The sequence below is a fragment of the Schistocerca nitens genome, chromosome 2 (genome assembly GCF_023898315.1).
Source record: "Schistocerca nitens isolate TAMUIC-IGC-003100 chromosome 2, iqSchNite1.1, whole genome shotgun sequence".
Classification (NCBI taxonomy): Eukaryota; Metazoa; Arthropoda; class Insecta; order Orthoptera; family Acrididae; genus Schistocerca; species Schistocerca nitens.
The window spans coordinates 1,102,489,595-1,102,513,619 of NC_064615.1; the positions used below are offsets into that span (position 1 = coordinate 1,102,489,595).

General features: G+C 40.8%; 1 protein-coding gene and 1 long non-coding RNA gene across 4 annotated transcripts in view; one reads left to right on the forward strand and one right to left on the reverse strand.

The window, feature by feature from the left end:
• LOC126237498 (uncharacterized) overlaps positions 1–24,025 on the forward strand; it is a 105,060-nt gene that overhangs the window by 50,807 nt on the left and 30,228 nt on the right. For both annotated transcript variants that reach the window (XR_007545091.1, XR_007545092.1), the window contains exon 2: positions 14,735–14,886. This is a non-coding gene — a long non-coding RNA (uncharacterized LOC126237498). The remainder of the gene's footprint in view (positions 1–14,734; positions 14,887–24,025) is intronic.
• Positions 1–24,025, reverse strand: part of LOC126237496 (zinc finger protein 235-like) — a 200,645-nt gene that overhangs the window by 23,333 nt on the left and 153,287 nt on the right. The gene's annotated exons all lie outside the window — the stretch shown is intronic.

The window sequence follows — 24,025 nt, forward strand, 5'->3', positions numbered from 1 at the left end:
AAGTTTGAATTGAAACGAGCAGCTACTCGAAACTTCCAGTGGCTAAGATACAGAAAATAAATCCTTGTCACTGATAAGTTTCTGGTTAAACTTAAAGGCAGAGTTTCCAGTGCTATCAAATAAAGTGGTAACAAGTTTATTACACATCTTGTCCACATATCTGTGGGAAAAGGCTTTTCCTTCTTACATGTATATAAAAGATACATCCAGGAACAAACTTCACAGTGAAATTAATCTGAGACTGTCTTTACCTTCTGTGATTGCAAAGCAGGCCAATCCTTCTCAATGAATTTTGAGGAAGAGTTAAGCCAGTTAATTCCATAATTAAAACTTGTAGAGTAACAGAAAAGTATAAAAGTCTTTAATATTGTGCACTAGTGGACTGTTTAGCTTTTGCAGACGATCTGGCAATAATTACAGAAAACGAAGAAATAGCTCAGAATTACTTGGAGAAACTACAAGAAGTTTCGGCCAGAGCTGGACTGCAGGTTTCATTTGAAAAAACTGTGTATATGTCTAATCATAGAAATAACAAGAAAAATCTTATTACTAAATACGGCAATATTAAGAGAGTAGAAAAATTTAAGTATTTAGGTGAAATAATCCAAGTGAATGGTTTAGACAAGAGTGCAAACCAGGCGAGAGCAAGGAAAATGGAATTTGCTTTTCAAAAAACCAAAGACATATATAACAAAAAAAACATTTCGATTCAAGCTAAATTAAGACATTATAAAACTGTCATTAGACCAGAATGCCTGTATGCATCGGAGTGCCTAACTCTTAACAAAAAGGGGGAAATAGAAAACATGGAAAGGAAAGAAAGGAAAATTTTGAGAAAAATATTAGGACCGAGAAAGATTGGAGAAGAGTACAAGCTAAAGAGTAATAAGGAAATATACAAAACTATTGAGAAAGTGAGTGATGCAATGCGTAAACGCAGACTAACGTTTTATGGTCACCTGTCGAGGATGGATGGAAACAGACTAACAAGAAAAGTGTTTGAACATAGTAACAGGAACGAAAAAACCAACAATAAATGGATACAGATGGTGAAAAAGGATTTGGCCTATTTTAATGTCACCCGTGAGTCAATCAGGGACAGGAAAAAGTTTAGACAAATAGTGAACGAAATTAAGTGTTTTCCAGAAGAAACGAAACTAAAGAATAATAACAGGAAATGGTCGGAAGAGCGGAGGAGGAACCATTCGAAAATGATGAGGAAATATTGGGAAGAGAGAAAAAAGATCAAAAAGCCGGGCAAGTGAATTGTTGAACGTGGTCCAAAGATGGCCGAAATCGAAAGAAGAAGATTGTGCACTAGGCCTATCCCTTGCGCAAAAACTTCATAAACTCATTTTATGTGGTACAGGTGAAATGTAAAGCCTTATAAAAGCATTAGGGCTATTAAACCATTTGCATTTAATTCAATTACTTCCATTTTACAGTAGATAATTTTTTGTGTTGTAATCATTATTTTACATTATGCACTATTATTCTCTGTAAAGGATCAAGCATGCCCTGTTCCCACCATATCAAACCTTCCTGATTCTCAAAGGAGTGCAGACAATTCAGAAAGCAATTCCGGTGGCCAGATATTCCTGCCTTTGCAGTGCTGCCTGTTTTCTTGTTGTACCGATCCGCGTTGACACCTGAATGAGCCGCTGGCTTTGAGGGTGCATCACAGATCGCGCAATCCATTGCCGGTGCACCTGAGCTTGAGTAATCACAATGAGGCAATGGGACTGATTGGTCAGCGACAGCCGTACTCGGGTGGGTACATGTGCCGCAATGCATGGCTCTGGCTGGGGCTCCAAGAGTTAATGCAGATATTTCAAAAAAAAGGAAGATAAAGAAAAATTAAATACAATAATGAGAAAAATTAGATCGTGGCAGTACCAGAATTTCTATCTTGTAAAAGCAGCATACAATGACTTCATTAACAAATACATAACAGAATTAACCCCTTCTTCACATTGCACATTGGTGGTAAAAGGAATATGAAATTGAATTAGAACAATTTCACTGGCAAAGTGGTTTCTTTTCATGCTGCTTGTTAAAGCTGCACACAAAAAAAGTAAATAAAGCTGAAATTCAAATTCATTATTTTTTACAGTGCTATTACACATTATGAGACTCTGACCTGGAGCCAAAGAACAGACAGAAAACTGCAGACCATGGTCATACAAAATTTTTAGACAGTTTACGACTGTTTGGGGGCATTCTAAAAGGGACTCGCAGGTTCCCCTTTTATTGCTGCCTCCACTCCTCTTGTTAGGAGATTGTCATCCATGGAGAGTGAAATGAGACATCAGGATGAGAGTAGTACTGTTCAATTAATTTCTTTATTTTGGCTCTCAGCTGTAGTACATCAGGAACAGCTTGGTGGAGGTGTCCAGTTGCCTCTCAAGTGAATCAATAGACACCCAGCATCGCTGACAGTGCAAAGACAGGGGCTGTGTAAAATCTTGAATGCCATTGTCAGCGACATCTCCAGCCATGACCATGATGACAGTGAGGTGGTGCAGCTCATGATGGCTGTGAAATCCCTCCAGTGAGTGGATGGCTCCCTGCTCCTGAGGTGGCTCTCTCATGATCCAGGACAGCCTGTCCTGTCTCGTGGTTGAACAGCGGATCCCGTACTTCATTCCAAGATGTCGCTCCAAGTGTCACAGGCTTGTGGTGTACGCTGTGATACTGAGATGAGAATAATTTAGTACATGAATGGCTGAGTACTTAAACATTCCAGACTATGTTGGTTTAGAGCTTAAGGCACGTACTCTAAATGCTTTTGGGGTGGCAAGTGAAGAAAGGTTCCATCTTTCCATTATCACAGTGCAGCATTGGCTGTTGCTATACCGTGCCAGCTGTATCTGCTTCACAACCCCTGTCAGCTATGTTTTGCTTTGCAACACACAAAACTCTCGCCTGCATTCAGCTGTCTCTGTTGAAACTCATTTCCATTCTGGCATATTTTTTAACTGACTACAGTTGAAACCTTACATTGACCGCCCTTCCTTTTATCAAGACCTGGTCCCTCGAATTGACCAAACTAGATTATACTTTACACTAGAGTTCCTGGTGACCGGCCCTTCTGGCCCAGTTTTGCCTCTTAAGAATTAATTTAAAAACTGGTTTCATTAACCCCATCACTTAATCTTACACATTTCTACAGGGACCCTTGCCCTGCTTCTTAACTCAAACACCATGGAACTTATTACTAGGCTTCTTGCAAAATAACTTCTAACTTTCTATTTCCAACTTACAGGCAAAAATGAATCAGTTATCCTTAATACTACCCCATTGAGTGTTCAACTTCCTTCCGCTGCTTTTATGCCCAGGATGTCAAATCCACTGGAATCTGAACAACGTTTAGGTCCGAGTTCAGTCTTGTCCTTTGCCTGGTATGACAATTGTCAGTGTTCTCTCTTTCTGGTAATAATTTACCTGATACGAATTTGCATGCTCCAAAAAGGTTTCCAGGGAAGCTCGTCCCTCCTGCGGGTTCAGAAGTTTGATTATAGACTGCATTAATTCTGGCCCTAGCTGGTTAGATTTGCAGTAGGTAACACTTCCATGGGCTCTTCTGGACAATACAAATGAGGTTGCGAAATATTTAGGTGAGTTATCCCTAAAATCACAATGGGAATTACCCCTTAAATCATGGGGGGCAGCCAGAAAGTAGGCCCCATTATCTCGCATGCCGTTCCATTTATTAACAAACCACTCATGTTTAATTCTAGCCTCTTTGCTGATGTATGCTTCCCCTGCTGAAAACAACCGCCCACTACCACCATCTTGTCAAGGGTAGAGGACAACCAATGTGCCTCAACCTACTGACAGTACAATTCCAGCTTGATCACTTCTTTATTGCATTCTCTTCCCTCCTTTTTTCCCAGTAGCAATTTCACTGCATAGGAAACCTGCCCCTCTCTTATCACCATATTCAGACAGACTGTGATTTCCCCTCGGTGAGCCTTTTGTAACTTTCCTTCCACCATTTCTACGTACCTTCCCTTGTCTTTTTCAATTAATAATAGTCACTGCATATTTACTCTTACAAATTTCTTCAATATCCCCCACTTGAGAGGATACGCATGAACTATGTAGCACTCGTAATGTGCTTGTTTCCCTGCTACTGGTACAGAGACAGAAATGTAAACTTTCGCTCCAACTGTTCTCACCATCACTGTGGCTATCTTAAAATAAAAGGGTAAGTTTTTGTGCTCGAGTTCTAAAACCAACCTTGACTCCGGCAATAGTTCCTTCTGTACTTTCCTCAGACCCTCTAAAAACTGCTCTGGCAACAGCAACTTCACCCCTATCTGATCTCTTACAGCCTGCTGCATGGCCTCTTGTAGTTCCATTACTTTCCCCTGGGCTTCCCAAACACTACTTTCTATGGACTGCAACCATTTTGTCATTACTATTTCCCCATCTAAGACTTCTACTTTCAGTTTGTAGTTCCCCAATATTCTGATTAACTGCCTATTTGGCACCCCTGGCATACCACATTACTTCTACAGTCAGTTGTCATAATAGTCGTGTGTTATTCAATACCTCCATCTCTAAACTTGCAATCGGTGTGGTGTGCCAAATCACCCACTGCTTCGTTCCCTTTTGCCCACTGCTTTACCTCTTATACAGTGTCATTCACCCTTAGAATGTCTTCCTCATCAGCAGTGCCAAATATTGTTTTCATAAGTTTACCTCCAGTATTGATCCAACCCCTTCTATCTTCATGTGTGTAGAATAACCCCCAATACCTGGACCATCTCACTCCTTAATTTCTCGTACGCTACGTGTATTTTCTCACATACTCTGGCACTTCCTTTGAGTATCCCATGCCTTTCTTTTCCCTGACAGGATTTGTTGAATGCTTTTTCCAATCTTCTCACCTCATTATGCATCTTCCATGTGTTGAATACCACCTGTATCACCCAGCGATGACTGGGGATCACTACATCTTCCTGCTTGACAAACAGCACTCTCCCTTCCAGCTGCTCATTCCATAATGCTTCCACCCTGCCAAAGATCAGTATTTCTACTATGAACTGCATCATCTTGCCTTCTCTGCACCTCACCTATGGGCACATTAAATCTATACCTAACAAAAAAAAAAAAAAATACATTACCATCTCTTTGGACTTAATTCGAAAATGTGTCCTTATTACCGTTTCATTCACAACCTCTTGTTTATATTCTGATACCTTTCTCCTCACTCTCCCTTCCTGGTCCACATCTATGCCTGGAATAATTTCTGGACTCCACTGAGAATGTTTCATCCACCTTACATGCACAATTGCCCTTTTTGTCGGCAAATGAATCTTGACATTTTCTAGCAACACAGTCTCTACCACTTGTTAGGCCCCTGATACTTTGCAAAAAACTTTTCTGTCTTTCCCTTCAGCATGCTGATACCATCACCCACTGACCAACCTTATACTGTGGCATTCTTGCTATATGGCCCATTGCTTCTTTCTGTTTCTCCTGTGCTCATGTTATTTGCCCTCCATACTCTATTCCAAATTTCCCAACCACTTTGGATAATTCCTTAACAGACTTCCAGTCTTCTCTTTCTTCAATTTCAATATGTTGAATGGTGATGGCATTTTACGACCATATACCACTTCATACGGTGATAATCCTGTGTTTGTACGCTGCTTTGAGTTTTGGACAGAGACGACATACTTCAAATAGCCATTCCAGTTGGTGTGATGTTAGTCAACAGAGTATTCAAACATCTTCCCGATTGTCCCATGCACTCTTTCAGTTCTTGCTTTAGCTTGTGGATGGAAAGGACTTATCCTTCTTTACACTTAGTAACTTACACAATTCCATGAACAGATCTGAAATTAAGTTTGTTCCCTGGTCTTTTACTATTGTTTCAGGCACTCCAAACTTCAGTATCCAATTATTCACAAGTGCTTATGCCACTGCTGCTGCCTGCTGGTTTGGCATCACAACTATTTCCACGTTCCCTGAAAAATTATCTATGATTGTGTGTCTGTATTTTTGACCTGCCAGGATAGCCGAGAGCACTAATGCGCTACTTCCTAGACTCGGGTAGGTGCGCTGGCCCCCAGATCGAATCCACCCGGGGGATTAATGATGAGAGCCAGTGTGCTGGCCAGCCTGGATGTGGTTTTTAGGTGGTTATTCACATCCCCCTAGGTGAATACCGGGCTGGTCCCCACGTCCCGCCCCAGTTACACGCCTCGCAGACAGTTGGGGGACCCTAATTCCATCCCAGGGGGTATGGGGTGGCAGCAGGAAGGGCATCCGGACTCCCCTTAAAACTAGCTTGCCAAATCAAATTGAACTGTGCCGACCCTGTGCAAAGATGTGGGACAAAGGTGCTAGCAAAAGAAGAAGAAGAAGAAGAAGAAGAAGAAGAAGATGATGATGATTGTGTGTATGTACTTTTTCCCTGCAAGTGATTTATTGAATGGACCTAAAACATCAATTCCCAGCAATTTGAATGGCGTTGATGCTTCAGGTAACCTCTGAAATGGTACTCTTGTTCAACATAAATCCGCTCTCTGTGTGCACTGATGTAATTCTGCATGTACTGGTTTATGTTTGTCTGCCTATTTTTCCACCAATACCTTTCTCCTACTCTTCTGTTGGTAGATCTGCAATCTTCGCTTCGCTAGTACAACTACCTGCAATCCCAACTTGGTGTCTCTGTATAGCAATCCATCCTGCATACAAAACTGTTATTGCTTAAAATACTGTTTAGATTCATCATCCACTTTATGTGCAGCTGGCCATTCCTTATGCTTAGTATCCCCAGTAAGTAATCTTGCTACTTTTCTACTTATGCTGTACACAATTTTGTCCTTCTTCGCAGGTTTATGGATAACTTCAAAATCAAATTCACTTAATCTTACTGCAAATTGTGTCGACCTACTGGAAGGACCCCTCAACCACAACAAGTATTTTAATAATGATTGATCTGTTATTACTTTGAACTTTTTCCTATGTACATAACATTTGAAGTATGTGATTTCATAAATAAGGCTTAACATCTCTTTCTCCAGTGTGGAATAATTTCTTTCTGCAGAATACTGAGTAGGATAGTGCAGTGGATAGCACACTGGACTTGCATTCAGGACAATGATGGTTCAAACCCGTGTCCGACCATCCTGATTGAGGTTTTCCATGATTTCTCTACATTGCTTAAAGCAAATGCTGGGATGGTTCCTTCAAAAGGGCACGGCTACATTCCTTCTCTATCCTTGCCTACTCCGAGCTTGTGCTCTGTCTCTAACAACCCCATTGTCGACGGGTTGTTAAACACTAATCTGCCACTCCTCTTTCTGCAGAATTTAGTTGTCTTGACGCATAACCTACCAGATGTTCTATGCCTTCTACCTCTTGTGACAACACACAGCCAAGTGGATGCCCTGATGCATTACATGACAAAACAAATTCTCTATTAAAATACAGAAATACCAATATTGGCCTTGACATTAAAGCTTCTTTTAGCTCCTCAAAAGTTAAAGCTCTTCTGCTCACATAAATTTAGTATACTTCTTTAACAACTTTGTGAACGGTTTGGCAATGTCCGCATATCCTTTTATGAAGCAGCAGTAATAGTTCACGAGTCCCAAGAATGATTGCTACTCCTTTGCAGATTCTGATACAGGAAATTCATGTACAGCTCTAATTAATCTTGGGTCTGTCTTAACCCCCATCTTTACTTATGATATGACCTAGATATGCTACCTCCTCCATCATAAAATTACACTTTTCCATATTCAATGTTAACTCTGTTGCTTTTACCTTAGAAATACTTCCCTTAATCACCGCCTACACTGTTCCATATCACTCCCAATGACAATTATGTCAACAAGATGCGCGAAGCATTGCCATGGTCTTAAACCTTTGAGTACTCTGCCCAACAATCTCTGAAATTTTGCAGGTGCATTTTTTAATCCAGATGGCATTCTTCTGAATTGGTAGTGTCACCAGGGTGCCGAAAATGCTGTTTTGAGTCAATCTTGCAGTGCATCGTCTATCTGGCGATAACCACTCTTCAAATCAATTGTTGAAAAATATTTGAATTGTCCTAAATGATCCAAGGTTTCTTTAATATATGGCAAAGGGTACGTGTCCATTATGGTTTTTGCATTTAGGCATCTGTAATCACAATGAAACCTACAATTTCGTGTTCCAGTCATTGATTTTTTTTTTTTTGGCATAATGACTATTTCTGCCCCCCATGACCTATTACTTTTTTCTGCTGTTGATCAATAGATACCTCCAAAATTGGCTGCAAGTACCTAGATATTCTGTATGATTTGTTTTGATTTGATTTGATTTGTGGTAGACCGGTGATTCGTTTCCCGTTGGTATGTTGTGCCACATAATGTGCATAGCTCGTAATGGCCCTTTTGGAAAAAATAAATCCTTAAATTCCAAAAGTAAATTTTTCACCCATTCCCTATTGTTTCCGTCTATATGCTTCACTTTTTCTTGCAATGCAGTTTCAATGGCATCCAGCGACTGTCTGTGACTGACATCCCTCATGTCCCAGTCTTCTTCCTGCATCATATCCATATTACCAATTAACAATCCCTTTGTTGATCCTACATCCTCTGTGCTAAAATTATCTATAGAAACAGATACCTCCTTTTCACCCTTTATTTCTTGTATGAGTACAGTACCTCTTTTTAACTAAGCAACCTGCCTGATCTAATACTTAATTTTCTTCTAACGGTTCCACCACACACAACATTCCCACTGTCAAGCTAGACTCAACACTGACCCAAAGTGATTTCCCAGTACCCTTATGTACACAGTCATGCAAATCAAGTAATAGTGTGGTCATTCTCAGTTTAATAGATTCATCTTTCGTGACAGACTCCTCTCGCAACATTGCTACACTGGCAATGGTTCATACGAGGTGTGGCTAGAAAAAAACCGGACTAGTACTGGTGAAACAATAAAACGAATGCAATAAGGCTGAAAGTCGCGTGGCCTGTCACGTGACTCTCGCTCCGCCTACTGCTCGAGTTTCATCTGCCTCCTGCACTCAGTCTGCTCGTGGCGTCTGTTTTAAGTAGTTGACGTTTTGTCTGTGCGTCGGAAAATGTTGAGTGTACAGAAAGAACAGCGTGTTAACATCAAATTTTGTTTCAAACTAGGAAAATCTGCAAGTGAAACGTTTGTAATGTTACAACAAGTGTACGGCGATGATTGTTTATCGCGAACACAAGTGTTTGAGTGGTTTAAACGATTTAAAGATGGCCGCGAAGACACCAGTGATGACACTCGCACTGGCAGACCATTGTCAGCAAAAACTGATGCAAACATTGAAAAAATCGGTAAACTTCTTCGACAAGATTGCCGTTTAACAATCGGAGCAGTGTCTGAGTTAACAGGAGTTGACAAGGAAAGTGTCGAACAAGTTTACCGATTTTTTCAATGTTTGCATCAGTTTTTGCTGACAATGGTCTGCCAGTGCGAGTGTCATCACTGGTGTCTTCGCGGCCATCTTTAAATCGTTTAAACCACTCAAACACTTGTGTTCGCGATAAACAATCATCGCCGTACACTTGTTGTAACATTACAAACGTTTCACTTGCAGATTTTCCTAGTTTGAAACAAAATTTGATGTTAACACGCTGTTCTTTCTGTACACTCAACATTTTCCGACGCACAGACAAAACGTCAACTACTTAAAACAGACGCCACGGGCAGACTGAGTGCAGGAGGCAGATGAAACTCGAGCAGTAGGCGGAGCGAGAGTCACGTGACAGGCCACGCGACTTTCAGCCTTATTGCATTCGTTTTATTGTTTCACCAGTACTAGTCCGGTTTTTTTCTAGCCACACCTCGTATAACTGAAACATTTTCTCATCAAGTTTTACCCTAGGTTGCCAAAGATCAATTATGGCACATTGCTAATATAAGAAATCTAATCGCAGAATCATGTTGTAGCCCTCACTCACTAGTGGCACAATTTCTACACATTGTTTAAATTGAACCGTATCCCGGCAAAAGTCTATGTCTATCGATCCTAATGGTGTGACATCTTTATCCCCCCACTGTACACAACCTGTACCGTTCTGGGCCCCACTGCTTATTTTTCATCAGATCACTACTGGTGACTGACACCTGCATTCCTGCGTCCAATAATATCCTGTGACCCTTTTTCCTAGTATTTCTCTTATTTCACAGTCCACCTCTGCGTACCATTTTGTAGCACACCCAATCTTATTGGGAAATACCATAGGTGGACCTGAGGTTCCCATTTGTGTTTAACATCTTATGCTTCCCCAGTCCTCTACTTCTAAAAATATTCCTTACTCTTACTTGGTTCACATCACTGTGAGGCTGGCAACACTGTCTCCTTACATACCCCTTTTGTTCACACCTGAAGCATTTTATATTACTGTAAAAAGTGTCTGTTTACCCTGCATGCCATTCAACAAATCAATCTTCTCACACTCTGTAGCTAACCACACTGCTGCTCGCAAATCCATCGGACCCCCTGTATGCATACATCTTGATATTTCCACATGCAACCCTCTTAAAAAAGGATTGTACTCCGTCTGCTCAGCTTCTTGCAAAATAATTTCATTGACTGCAGCATCATGTCCTAATTCGTATGTACATTCATTAATTTTCCTTATCTTATCCACAAATTTTTCCACAGTTTCCATATTTTGCTTAGTTATTAGCCCTAATAGTTCCTACAGTGTCTGGTACTATTTTATTTCATGAGTCTCTAAATTAACTATTCTTTAAATTCTTCAAATGTTGTGGCTCCCTTATAGCCTCTGTATACCCTACATAATTTTTTACTACCCCTGATAGTGTCAATTTTGTAACACTCAGTAATTCCTTATCAGACCAACCTTCCATCTGAGCCAGATTTCAAAGGTCTCTCACAAAGACCTGCACATCCTTGGTTGCCTTACCTGAAAAATGAGCTATTGAACTTTTGATTGACAAAGCTATACCCCGTTGTGATGATCGGAATTCTACCTACCAATGCAGTTGTGTATTATCTGCTGTTAATTGTACTGCCTTTTTGAACAATATCCATACTGCTCCCGGTTCTGACACACCTCTCACCTCTGGTTCTGTCAAAGCTGTGTCATTGACAACACTCATTTTTAGCACTAACACTTGCAAGACAAGAAAACAAAATGCATTAACTTAATTCGTACATCTGATTATGAGCCATTTTGACCCCTGGCATTGCCTAGCCATATGCCCCCAATGATTACATGTATAACAGTTTACTGGAACTAATTTCATACATGGCACTGAGTGACCATCAAGGTTATACTGTGGACATCTAACAGACGCTAACCAATCGTAGCCTTCATTACCTCTAAAACTAGACAAATCACAGTTAAATCTACTTTACAAAATGTATGCCATCAAACCTCTTCTCCAGGGGGGGGGGGGGGGGGGGGGAATTAAGTTTCTTTTGGACTCGCCGTACTGTAGGCTGTAGGTTCAGACATTGCTCTAAGGCAGTGATGTCAATGATCTGACACATGTTAGATGACTCTCAGATTGTCACCCATGGCGAGTGAAATGACATGTTCGGACGACAGCAGATTTGTTCAATTAATTTCTTTATTCTGACCCTCCGGCATAGTGCATCAGGAACAGTTTGGTAGAGGCATACAGTTGCCTCTCAAGTGAAACAATAGACACTGACAAGGGGTCAATCATGGTGTCATTCGAATGCCTCGGTCAGTGAAGACTCTATTCGTGACCATGATGACAGGACAGCAGCGCAGCTGACTACGCCCATGAACTCTGTCCAGCAAGGAGCAGCCACCTTCTCTGGTGGTGGCTATCTCATGACTCAGGACACGCTGTACTGCAATCCAGGATGTCGCTCCAAGGCGTTAAAGGCTCATGGAGTAGGCTGTGATACTGAGACAAGAATAATTTAGTACACGAGTGGCTGAGTACTTATACGCTCCAGACTATGTTTGTTTAGGGCTTAAGGCATGCACTCTAATCACTTCCATGGTGGAAAATGAGGAAAGGCTACCATCCTTGCACTAGCATATTGCAGCATCGGCTGTTGTTATTCCGTACCAAACTAGCTCTCTTTGCAATGACTGTCAGCTGTGTTTTGCTTTGCAATGCATAACACTCTCACACACCTGTGGCTGGCTCTGTTGCAATTTATTTCCACTCTGGCATATTTTCTGAGCAAATACAGTCAGTACGCTACACTCCTACAGATCTATGTTTCCCTTCCCTTTCTTTACCTACTACTAAGTTCCACTTCCTCATCACAAATTTTTGTCTCCTTTAACAATGTGATTTAGTACATTTATCATTTATTCTCTCATCTCCAGAATTGGCAGGCATGCATATTTGCACTACTATGGAGAGTGAGAGTTTTGTGTTCATCTTGGCTATGATAATGTGTTCAGTATTTTGTTCACAGTAGCTCATTACAGTGGCAGATTTAAATCAAACAGAGCCTCCAGAATGGCAAATATTATGCACACACCCCCATGTTTCTCAATATGGCAAAAAGGGTTGTGTGGTACTAAGGTTTTATCTCCAATAAAATTACAATATGATGTACAGGATGATTATAATTAAACTTTCAAACCACTGGTCAGAATGACATCAAACTGCAACAGAATATTATCAGAGAGCGGGGAAAACGTAAGGTGGAAGAAAATTAAATAGTTACAAAATGTAGCAATAGATGGCGCTGTAAGCATCATAATTTAATTGCGGTCAACTACAAATGATAAATGAATCACCCAACAATGCCTAATGTGTACATTTGATGTTAAACAAACTGTAATACTCAGTGTGCATGGGTGTACAGATACGATGCTGTTAGTAAGCCCACCCAACACGGCAATGTCATATCACATTGGATAGGAAAAATCGGTTTTTAATTGTCCTGGGGCCAAAAACCACATGAAATGCATCACTCACATTGGTTTTTAATTCTCCAGGGGCCAAAAATCACATAAAAAGCATCAATCACATCGGTTTTTGAATGTCCTGTTACCAAAAACCGCATAAAAAGCATCAATCACATTGGTTTTCAATTGTCCTGAGGCCAAAAACCACACAAAAAGGATCAGTCAAAATCAAATGGGATTATTAATTTCCATGTAACTTGTGCAAAACATCATAAATATGCTGTCCTCCATTTTCTGCAACAAGTTGAAATCGAGAAACAGCATGGTCAACAAATGATTGAAGTGTTTCCGGGGTCATGTTCAGAATGTGTTGTGCAGTGCAATGCGTGCCTTCAATGCAGCTAAGTTTGCAATCGGAACACTGAACACATCTTTCAGACAGCCCCACCAATTAAGATCAGCTGATCGAGACAACCAGGCTGTAGGGAAATGGCAAGTGATAATTCTAGCATTTCCGAAATGACACTTCAGCAGCTGCTTAATTGGATTTGCCATGTGCGGAGGTGTGCCATCTTGCATAAAGTGATCACATCCACGCTGTTGGAGATCTGAAATGACGTAGTTGGGCAAAAGACACTCATAGCACTTACGAATGACGGTACAGGTAACAGGACTGGAAGCAACCGTCTCTTCGGAAAAATATGGGCCTATGATAAGTGATGCTGTAAACCTGCACCACACAGTGACCTTTTCAGGATGAAGTGTTACTAGTTGATTTGCATGTGTATTTTTGTTGCCCATATTCAACAATCCTGTGTATTGACATATCCTGTCAGATGGAAGTGAGCTTAGTCTGTCCACAAAATCTTCCACGGCCAATCATTGTCCACTTCCATGCGGGCAAGAAATTCTAAAGCAAAGGTCTCTCTTGCTGACAGGTCAACAGGAAGCAACTCATGCACATGGGTACTTTGGAATGGATAGAAAAGAAGGATGTTTCATAGGATTTTACAATCCTTCTCACGGGTATGTCCAATGTTCGGGCAATTCTCCGTGCACTACATGTTTGCACACCACCACTCATCTCCTCCTGCACTGCTGTGGCCATTGCTACCAATGACATCAAATCAATTCGTTTCCTCCCTCTCCCAGGTTGCACACCAAAATAACCTGTCTTTTCGAATTTCTGAATGATTTTCTCCAGACCCATCACAGTCATTGGACCAACGCCTTTTTTCAAACCCTTCAGTGTCTGGAACTTCTGCAGGGCAACATGTGCACAGTCATCATTCTTATAATTCAGCTTTACAAGCAGAGCATGATCCTGCATTAAGACAGTCTTGGCGAGCGTCGCAGACACGAAAGGAGGAAAAGCCGTGTACCCAGCGTGTTTATACCAACTTCAGTGGGTTGTGGGCATGACAGATGTTTTCATTTACATATTCTGACATCCAGCACCATCTACAGATCAATTTTCATACTATTTCTTTTCTTCTGCCATATGTTTCCCCCTTCTCCAATAATATTCCGTTGCAATTTGATGTCATTCTGACCACTGGTGTTATTTCTCCAGCACTTTGAAAGCTTAACTTTAATTATAATCACCCTGTATATAAAATCTTTTTCTACTTTGTGTAGAGAGTCAGATATTTTGGGGTTGTAGTTTGGGTGATCCTCAAGAATAGTTTTTTCATTGTTAAAATTTCTGTAGTCTCAGTGTTAATTATGAATGAGTAAATATGCTATATTTCTGTATTGAAATGACACTAGATAACATTAAATAAGATTTCAATCAGGAACATATACTAGACTAAGTTTCCGTCTGTATTTTGTAATTTCTGTTTGAGGTGATTGTTGTGCTTCAGGCAGTGTTGTGGGTGGAGTGACCAATGCTCTGATGTCAGTACAGATGTAGCACACACACTTCAGCACCATACATCACTCCACAGGATACGCCAAGCAGTAGCCTGCCTTGGACAAATGTATAAAAAGGAAAGTCAGCTGATATTATTCTGAGGTAAGTCATGTAAGATCCTTGACATTGGACAGGACTATTGTAGGAGTATTTAAATATGGCAATGAATCAAACTCTTACTCTTAAGCATATGACTACTCACTGAAGTAAGGTTGTGCAATACACATATAGATAGGTTCTGTAGAATAAGAAGGATGAGAGTTCTCCAGGGCCAGAAGTTATCGCACTTTATTCGCGGACCCCTCACAGTGTCCGTTCGACTTACAGCAGGATCAGCTTGGTTGCACAGTAGCTTCCATTTTCTGTGAACTTTGGTACCTTAGGCAGTAGCTCCCACTGTCGTTAGGTCATTCTGTAGCATGTCAGATCAGCATTTCCCTCATGAACATAATTAATGACAGCATAATAATGCCTGCAAACAAAGCTTCGAAGGTATAGTTAAATGCAATTTCAAATCTTTCCCTTCTCATCCCAACTGGTAAGTCTCCCCTCACTCGTTGTTTGGGGCAACTTTCATGAACTCTTCTCAATTCCTAAACCACGCTAGTCATTTTGCTTCATCGCTCTAACTGCCCTTTGACTGTTCTGCTAGAATAAGAAGCCACTGACTCTGAAAGCTTGCACTTTTTCTTAAGCTTTATACGAGTTCTCTCATGCCGCCACCTGGTGAGTAGACTTTTTATCTGTCTATTTAAATTACAGCATTTAATTTGGCTGTCTGCAGGAAAATGAACATTGTCTATCTACTCATCTCTTTTGAGAAGTGTTTATTATACAGTGATGGACCAAAACTATTATGGCCACTGGCCAACTCAAAACTGAATGTTGCATGGTGGTATTTCTGGCTTCTGATGCAGCACAAAAAGTGTTTCAGTGGTACAGAGATGAATACGGTATCGTTCTGGTGGTGATATTGGCTGAAATGGGGAAATCCACTGACATCAGCATCTTTGACAAATAGTAGATTGTTATGGCCCAGCAACCTCAAAATGGGCACATTGCAAATGGAGAAGCTGGTTGGTTGTCCAGATGTTACTGCCATTGGGCATCTGAGGAAAGTGGTTGAAGGACAGTAAAATTACAAGCACATAAGAAAGTATTAGACATCTTTGCCTCATCACTCAATGTGGAAGTCGAAGGTTTGCATGCTTTGTAAAAGTGGTGATCTATGCCAGATATGACTATGGAGTACTATTGTGGTGTGGTATAAGCATTTTGGAGCACATCGTTCAGCTCACATTGTCAAACATGGGGCTGTGCAATGTATTCCTTTGTATTCCCATGTTGACCCAATGATATAGTCAATTACAACTGCAATGAGTCACAGTAATCCACACTGGACTGTGGATTAATGGAAACATGTCAACTTCTCAGATGAATCGTGTTTTTTGTTACTCCACACCAATGGTTTTGAGTGGTTACACTGTCAACCACACAAGTAGCCATTCAAAATATGCATAGTGCCATTGATGAGGGCCAGTGGGGAGCAGTATTACGTTATGGGGGATGTTCATCCCAGCTTCCATGGTACCTGTGGCGGTAATCAAAAGCATCATGAAGGCTGTGCCTATGTGAACATTACTGTGGAAAAAGTGCATTACTTCGATCTTGATGTCTTCCCCAACAGCGATGGCATCTTTTGCCATAGCAACTATGTGTATCAAAAAACAAGAAATGTGATACAGTCATCTGAGAAGCATGATAGTGAGCTCATGTTGATGTTGATCTGAATTCAGTGGAACACATCAGGGACCTTATCAGGTGTCAGCTCCACAACCAAAACTCACTGGCCAATTATTTATAGGAATTTCAGAAGCTGCGCTTAGACACCTGGTGCTAAATATCTCCAAAAACCTACCAAGAACATGTGACACCCATGACATGCAGAACCGCTGGTGTACTGCATTCTGAAGATAGACCAACACACTATTAAACAAGAGTAGCTAGGTGCAATGTCATCACAGTATTTTGTTGCATCTAGTGACTGCCTGGGTGGTTAGAGTCATTAGCAGAATGCAGGGACGATGGCAGGAACTGTGTGTCCTGTGTACTGATGCAAGCAGAACTGACCACTGCCCAAAAACCATTGGAAACTGCATTGGCCATAGCTGAGAGTTGAGGTGGATACCTTGAGATGCAGTAGTGTCGAGGCAGTTGCAGAACCTCTGTTCCCCTCAGCAGTGCCTGAGATTCCTGATGCAGAGACTTTTAACTCACCATTTCACACTCACCTGATAATGAGTAGTAAAGATTGCTGGCATTGAGAATCTTTGGAATGAACATCTTCAACTTTTGTAGTCCTGTCTTCCTCAGTTGTATGTAAAATTACAGTATATTGATAATTCTTACTTTTGGGCCATCTAACTACAACTGAATGAAACACAATTTTCGTGCTGTACGTGTTTCACCCCCCCCCCCCTCCCCCCTCTGCCACGAACCTTGCCGTTGGTGGGGAGGCTTGCGTGCCTCAGCAATACAGATAACCGTACCGTAGGTGCATCCACAATGGAGGGGTGTCTGTTGAGAGGCCAGACAAACACATGGTTCCTGAAGAGGGGCAGCAGCCTTTCAGAAGTTGCAGGGGCAACAGTCTGGATGATGACTGATCTAGCCTTGTAAAACTAATCAAAACAGCCTTGCTGTGCTGGTTCTGCGAACGGTTGAAAGCAAGGGGAAACTACAGGTGTCATTTTTTCCGAGGGCATGCAGGTTTACTGTATAGTTGAATGATGAAGACGTCCTCTTGGGTAAAATATCCCAGAGGTAAAATAGTCCCCCACTTGGATCTCCGCGCGAGGACTACTCAGGAGGACATTGTTATCAGGAGAAAGAAAACTGGCGTTCTCTAGATCGGAGCGTGGAATGTCAGATCCCTTAATTGGGCAGGTAGGTTAGAAAATATAAAAAGGGAAATGGATAGGTTAAAGTTAGATATAGTGGGAATTAGTGAAGTTCGGTGGCAGGAAGAACAAGACTTCTGGTCAGGTGACTATAGGGTTATAAATACAAAAGCTGCAAAATACTAACGCAAATTCTTTATAGACGAATGGAAAAACTGGTAGAAGCCGACCTCGGGGAAGATCAGTTTGGATTCCACAGAAATGTTGGAACACGTGAGGCAATACTGACCCTACGACTTATCTTGGAAAACTGATTAAGGAAAGGCAAACCTATGTTTCTAGCATTTGTAGACTTGGAGAAAGCTTTTGACAATGTTGACTGGAATACACTCTTTCGAATTCTGAAGGCGGCAGGGATAAAATACAGGGAGCGAAAGGCTATTTACAATTTGTACAGAAACCAGATGGCAGTTATAAGAGTCGAGGGGCATGAAAGGGAAGCAGTGGTTGGGAAGGAAGTGAGACAGGGTTATAGCCTCTCCCCAATGTTATTCAATCTGTATATTGAGCAAGCAGTAAAGGAAACAAAAGAAAAATTCGGAGTAGGTATTAAAATCCATGCAGAAGAAATAAAAATGTGGAGGTTCGCCGATGACATTGTAATTCTGTCAGAGACAGCAAAGGACTTGGAAGAACAGTGGAACGGAATGGACAGTGTCTTGAGAGGATATAAGATGAACATCAACAAAAGCAAAACGAGAATAATCGAATGTAGTCGAATTAAGTTGAGTGATGCCGAGGGAATTAGATTAGGAAATGAGACGCTTAAATTAGTAAATGAGTTTTGCTACTTGGGGAGCAAAATAACTGATGATGGTCGAAGTAGAGAGGATATAAAACGTAGACTGGCAATGGCAAGGAAAGTGTTTCTGAAGAACAGAAGTTTGTTAACATTGAGTATAGATTTAAGTGTCAGGAAGTTGTTTCTGAAAGTATTTGTATGGAGTGTAGCCATGTATGGAAGTGAAACATGGACGATAAATAGTTTGGACAAGAAGAGAATAGAAGCTTTTGAAATGTGGTGCTACAGAATGCTGAAGATTAGATGGGTAGATCACATAACTAATGAGGTGGTACTGAATAGAATTGGAGAGAAGAGAAATTTGTCGCACAACTTGACTAGAAGAAGGGATCGGTTGGTAGGGAATATTCTGAGCCATCAAGGGATCACCAATTTAGTATTGGAGGACAGCGTGGAGGGTAAAAATCGTAGAGGGTGACCAAGAAATGAACACACTAAACAGATTCAGAAGGATGTAGGTTGCAGTGGGTACTGGGAGATGAAGAAGCTAGCACAGGATAGAGTAGCATGGAGAGCTGCATCAAACCAGTCTCGGGACTGAAGACCACAACAACATGTGTTTCACATTTATTCTCTGAAAGGCATCTTCATTTGCCTGGAATATGTACACTTTATAACTACTTAGTTTACATTTTGGGGCAATGTACCTATTGGTTACAAACAGTTCTGGTTATAGGTTTTTGCTATGACGTAGTAACATTTTGAATTCTAGTTATAGGTTCCGTGGACAGTTTTCTACATATTATGTTTCCGTTGCATTTTCGGTGCTGTTCCTTTTCTTATAATTGCCACTTGGGGGTTTTGTTTTACATATTTCACAGCACTAGGAACTGAACACTTGTTTTGATGTGATGTTTTGGTCTGTGTTGCCAAGAAATAACAAATATGCTCAGACTGACAACTAAACAAAACTACTTTCAGTTCAAGAATTAATATCAGGAACATTAGCAAAAACTTTCATCAGTCATCTCGAAAATCAGATATTTAAAAAGATAACCACTAATGAATGTTTTAAAATCATATATTGGTAGAGATATGTGCATGTCATTATTTGTCTGGCAGATGAGCGAAATGAAAAAATAGATGAACTCCACTTGGAAATCAACAAAGCACATCAGAACATAAAATTCACACTTTAAAAAGAAAAAGACAATCAAATAAATTTTCTTGACATAACAATAACAAAACAAAACGGCAAACATACATTCAAGATCTTTAGAAAATCAACAGCCACAGATACAATAATACATTCCATATCTTATCATCCCCACAATCATAAGCTTGCAGCACTAAGACATACGTTATATAGATTAAACACGATCCCTCTCAGCAAGAATAACTATGAAAAAGAAATGAGTACAATCAAATAAATAGCTAGGAACAATGGGTAATACACACATGTAGTACACAGACTCGATAAAAAAATATAAACACAAATACAAAACAAACAGAACACTTCTAGGATACAATCTACAAACTCACAAACACACTCAACAAACACAAACAATGACAACATCACACAGAAAAAAGCAGATGGTACACTATTACTTACACACATAAATTAATACACAGAGTGGCAAACATACTAAAGAGACAGGGCTTCCAAATAGCATATAAGACTGGGGAAACCCTCCAATCACACCTACTACCAAGAGGGATAAATTCCAGGGATCAGGAATACATAAACTTGAATATCAAAGTTGTGATGCAGTATACATAGGTATGACATGCAGGAATTTTAAAACATGTTACAAAGAACATATGAGGTGTCACAAGTATGAAACAAACCATTCCACATTTGCAAAACATTTAGAATGCCATTACCACCAGCCTACAAACATGAAACGAGAAATGAAAATAATGAGAATAAACCACCATTACAAATACCTTACACAAATGCAAGAAAACTTCCACATTCAGAAAGCCATTGCTGAAAACGAACATGTGATAAATGTGCACACACACACATCAGTATAGACTCCCTACTACACTTGATAAAAGAAAAGAAAGCTCACCAAAACAAATACTATTTCACACACACACACACACACACACACACACACACACACATACACAAACAGATCACACACATCTCAAAAATTACACTCAATTACACTCAAAAGCTGGTAATAACATCCAACAGTCAGCAATACAAACCAAAACATTGCATCAAAACAAGTGTTCAGTTCCTAGTGCTGTGAAATGTGGAAAACAAAAACCCCATGTGGCAATAATAACAAGAGGAACAGCACCAAAAACCAAACAGAAACATAATATGTAGAAAATTGTCACAGTAACCTGTAAGTAAAATTTAAAATATTACTACATCAAAGCAAAAACCAACCACCAGAACTGCTTATAACCTATAGGTACATTGCTCCAAAATGTAAACCAAATAGTAAAAATCTGTATACATTCCAGGCCACTTTAGTTGCCTTGCAGAGAATAAATGCAAAATGCGTATGGCACAAAAACTGTGTTTCATTCAGTTGTAGTTAGACAGTCCAAAAGTGAAAATTATCAATATACCCTAATCTATGGAATGAAGCTGAAAGCGGGTACTCCCAGCACAGACATCCACTTACATCTCAAGAACAGATTTGAGGGCTTGTTCTGCGCTGAGAGTATAACTGAACTAATACAGGACACCTCATTTGTTATGAAAGACTGATCAAGCACAGAGAGTAGTTCTGCTAGTCATCGGCAGCAGCTTGGGACAAAATGCCGCTGTCCACACGAACTGATATCGAAGGGTCCAAGAGACTCTGCCTGTTGCTATGGAGCTCACTGGGTGTGCAGCCATTTACAAATTGTGGAACTTGTTGCCACAGATGACATCTGCTTCATGGGTTCACATGCCATCCTAGGATTCTGTAGGGGAGTGGTTGAAATGGTGAAGACGGCTAGCCTCTCACATGGGCTGGAAGAGCATTATCTGTCTCCAGTCCCAAAACTGATCATCGGCCACTGGTTTGGTGCCAATTATATGATTTAAACCACAATCTGAGACATGATCTCTCAAGTTATCTCAGTATGGTTGATTACTGGTGTGCTTCCAGATGAACTGCTAACTTCTTGTTTTTGTTTTATGCACAATATTTCAACAACTGACCCAACATTGTTCATATGGTGGTATGTCTTCCTGTTATATGTACTTGGTGCCAGGTGTCCAATCAGACTGTGAACTGTTGTTGTTGTCAGGCGACTATTTATAACTGAGTTTGGTTCTGAATTCAGCATTTGATGCTCTTTTGTTTTTCAAAGCCTGCACTGACATTCCATGATATGCAAATTCTCTCAGCTGAGCATGTTGCCAGTGACAGATACAGAAAAACCTCAAGGAGGGGGCACTGAAGATATCTTGTGCCACCTTTACTTTTATCACAATAAAAAAAATCAAGTCACATGCAAAGTTTAAGAACGTTTTATTTAAACGTATTATAAACATATACAAGACATGCCATCTTATGATGTAAAAAAGTTACAATTGTGGTTCTCTTCCTTAAATGATGAATTCTATGTGCCTATTCTTCCTGGCAAATTGGTTAATTAAATCATCAATACAGCAATCAATGTTAGGGTGAGTGTTCAACAGAGCTAAGAAAATTCCTCAATTGTTGACCTCAGCTATGTCTTCGCATGCTACAATGTTGAAAAACTTCTTTCTACTGTAGCAAAAGGTACAGGTAAACAAGCAAATATTTTGTACAAAGTAGGATAGTCAGATCTAGGACAAACAGACAACACTTGCATAATAGAATCACAATCATTACGAGTGTTTATGCTCGTTTGCTTGTATTGAAGAATCTCTCCCATTAGTCTCTTTTTAGTCACAAAACAGTAGAATATTCGTGACTTTTCTGGAACAAATGCCAGACAGAATAACGTATTGAGAGCACTAGAATAGCCACGACTTTTCTCGTAGGTATGTGTTAGCTATCTATGTGCCAGAAAGAAACTTATAAAATACGATGACACGGCTTTGTGTGCTATATAGGAAAGTACAATGACTCGATAATTTGATTCAGCCAAGTCAACTGGTGAAAGAAACAAATGAATAGTATGCAGGCCGACTGGCGGAGGCAGTGCAGTTGACCCCTCAAAGGGGGGGAGCTGCGCGCCTTCCATATGTATTTGCCAGTGCATGCTGCTGCCATTCTAGGAGGGCATACCAGGGCTATTGTAGTGCTGATTTTAAATTTTTTTTCTACTTAAAACTTTTACTTCTAACACTCCAGTACTAGCTCTTGTGACCTACAGGCCAGGGAAATTCATTATCTCAGCATAAATGATGTCTGTTCCAGGAAAATCCTGACAGATGAAATTTCCTCACACTACATCTGTGCGAAGCTTGAGTTTTCAGCAAAGCTTGAGATCTTTCCCTCTCCTTTCCCTTCTTAATGGTTCTCAGATTTTGCTCCACTACTGATAAGACACCTGATGGCCAGTGGTTTGGTCTGTAACTCCAGGGTGGCTCCACTGTAATCTGTACTTGACTTCATATCCAAGTTTTACCTGTTATACCTTTTGACTCACTTTTATCTCCATTGGATGCCCACTCCTTTGAAGACTGCTCCACACCTGTACAAACGGTAATCAGTGGGCTAGCCCACATTTTGGTCCACAAAAAAGGTCACATTTCTTTTAAGCCGAGCTTTCCTATGAAACAGATGTCAGAACTTGCTGGGGCCACTACTACCTGGACATGCCCTGAGGTGCACCATCAACACAACCTCCCCAGGGCCTAGCTGGCTACCCAGAGCTAGGTTGATGTATTTCACCGCTCGTGTCAGGCAAAGTCCAGCTGGTCACACTGCAATAGATTGCCAGCCAGCCCTGTTATATTCTGGAGTTCATGCCACCAGTGTGGCACAGCTAGCCAAACTGTGCTGCTCATCGACCAACTGATGGCTGTCCACTTGGTTCTCCCACCATCTAGCTTCGCCTCCCTACAGCTTGCTGTAGCACCACTACTCCCTGCCTGAGGGTCTTGTATTCATCCCTGGGATCATACCCGCCATGTCATCACCTGATTTAAGTGCCACTAAAGGAACATGGTGGAGCTACTAACCTCCCCCCTCCCTCTCCTCCTGTTGAAAACTTCCAGAACACCTAGAGCTTTTAAAAAGAGAAATGTATTTTTCTTTTGTGTGCTGCTTTCCAAGAATGGTGTAGCCACGGATGAACAACACACCCACTATATGCATGCAGTTGGTGGGTAGTGCAGAAGTGAGCAGTAGTGACTCACTCAAAGCTTTGCCAGAACAAGTAGCAGCCTGTTCTCTTAGAAATTTAGAACTGCCAGAGCAGTTTCAGCCAACACAAGTGCCTCCAACAGCTTGAAAAGTACATTCAAATGTTCAGGCAACATTGGATGATTATGCATGGCATGTTGTCAGCCCCTCTTCTGCAATGTAGGCCAGTCTAGTAAACAGTTTTCTTGCCAACACTTCCATTCCTTTCTTTTGGGAAGGGCCTC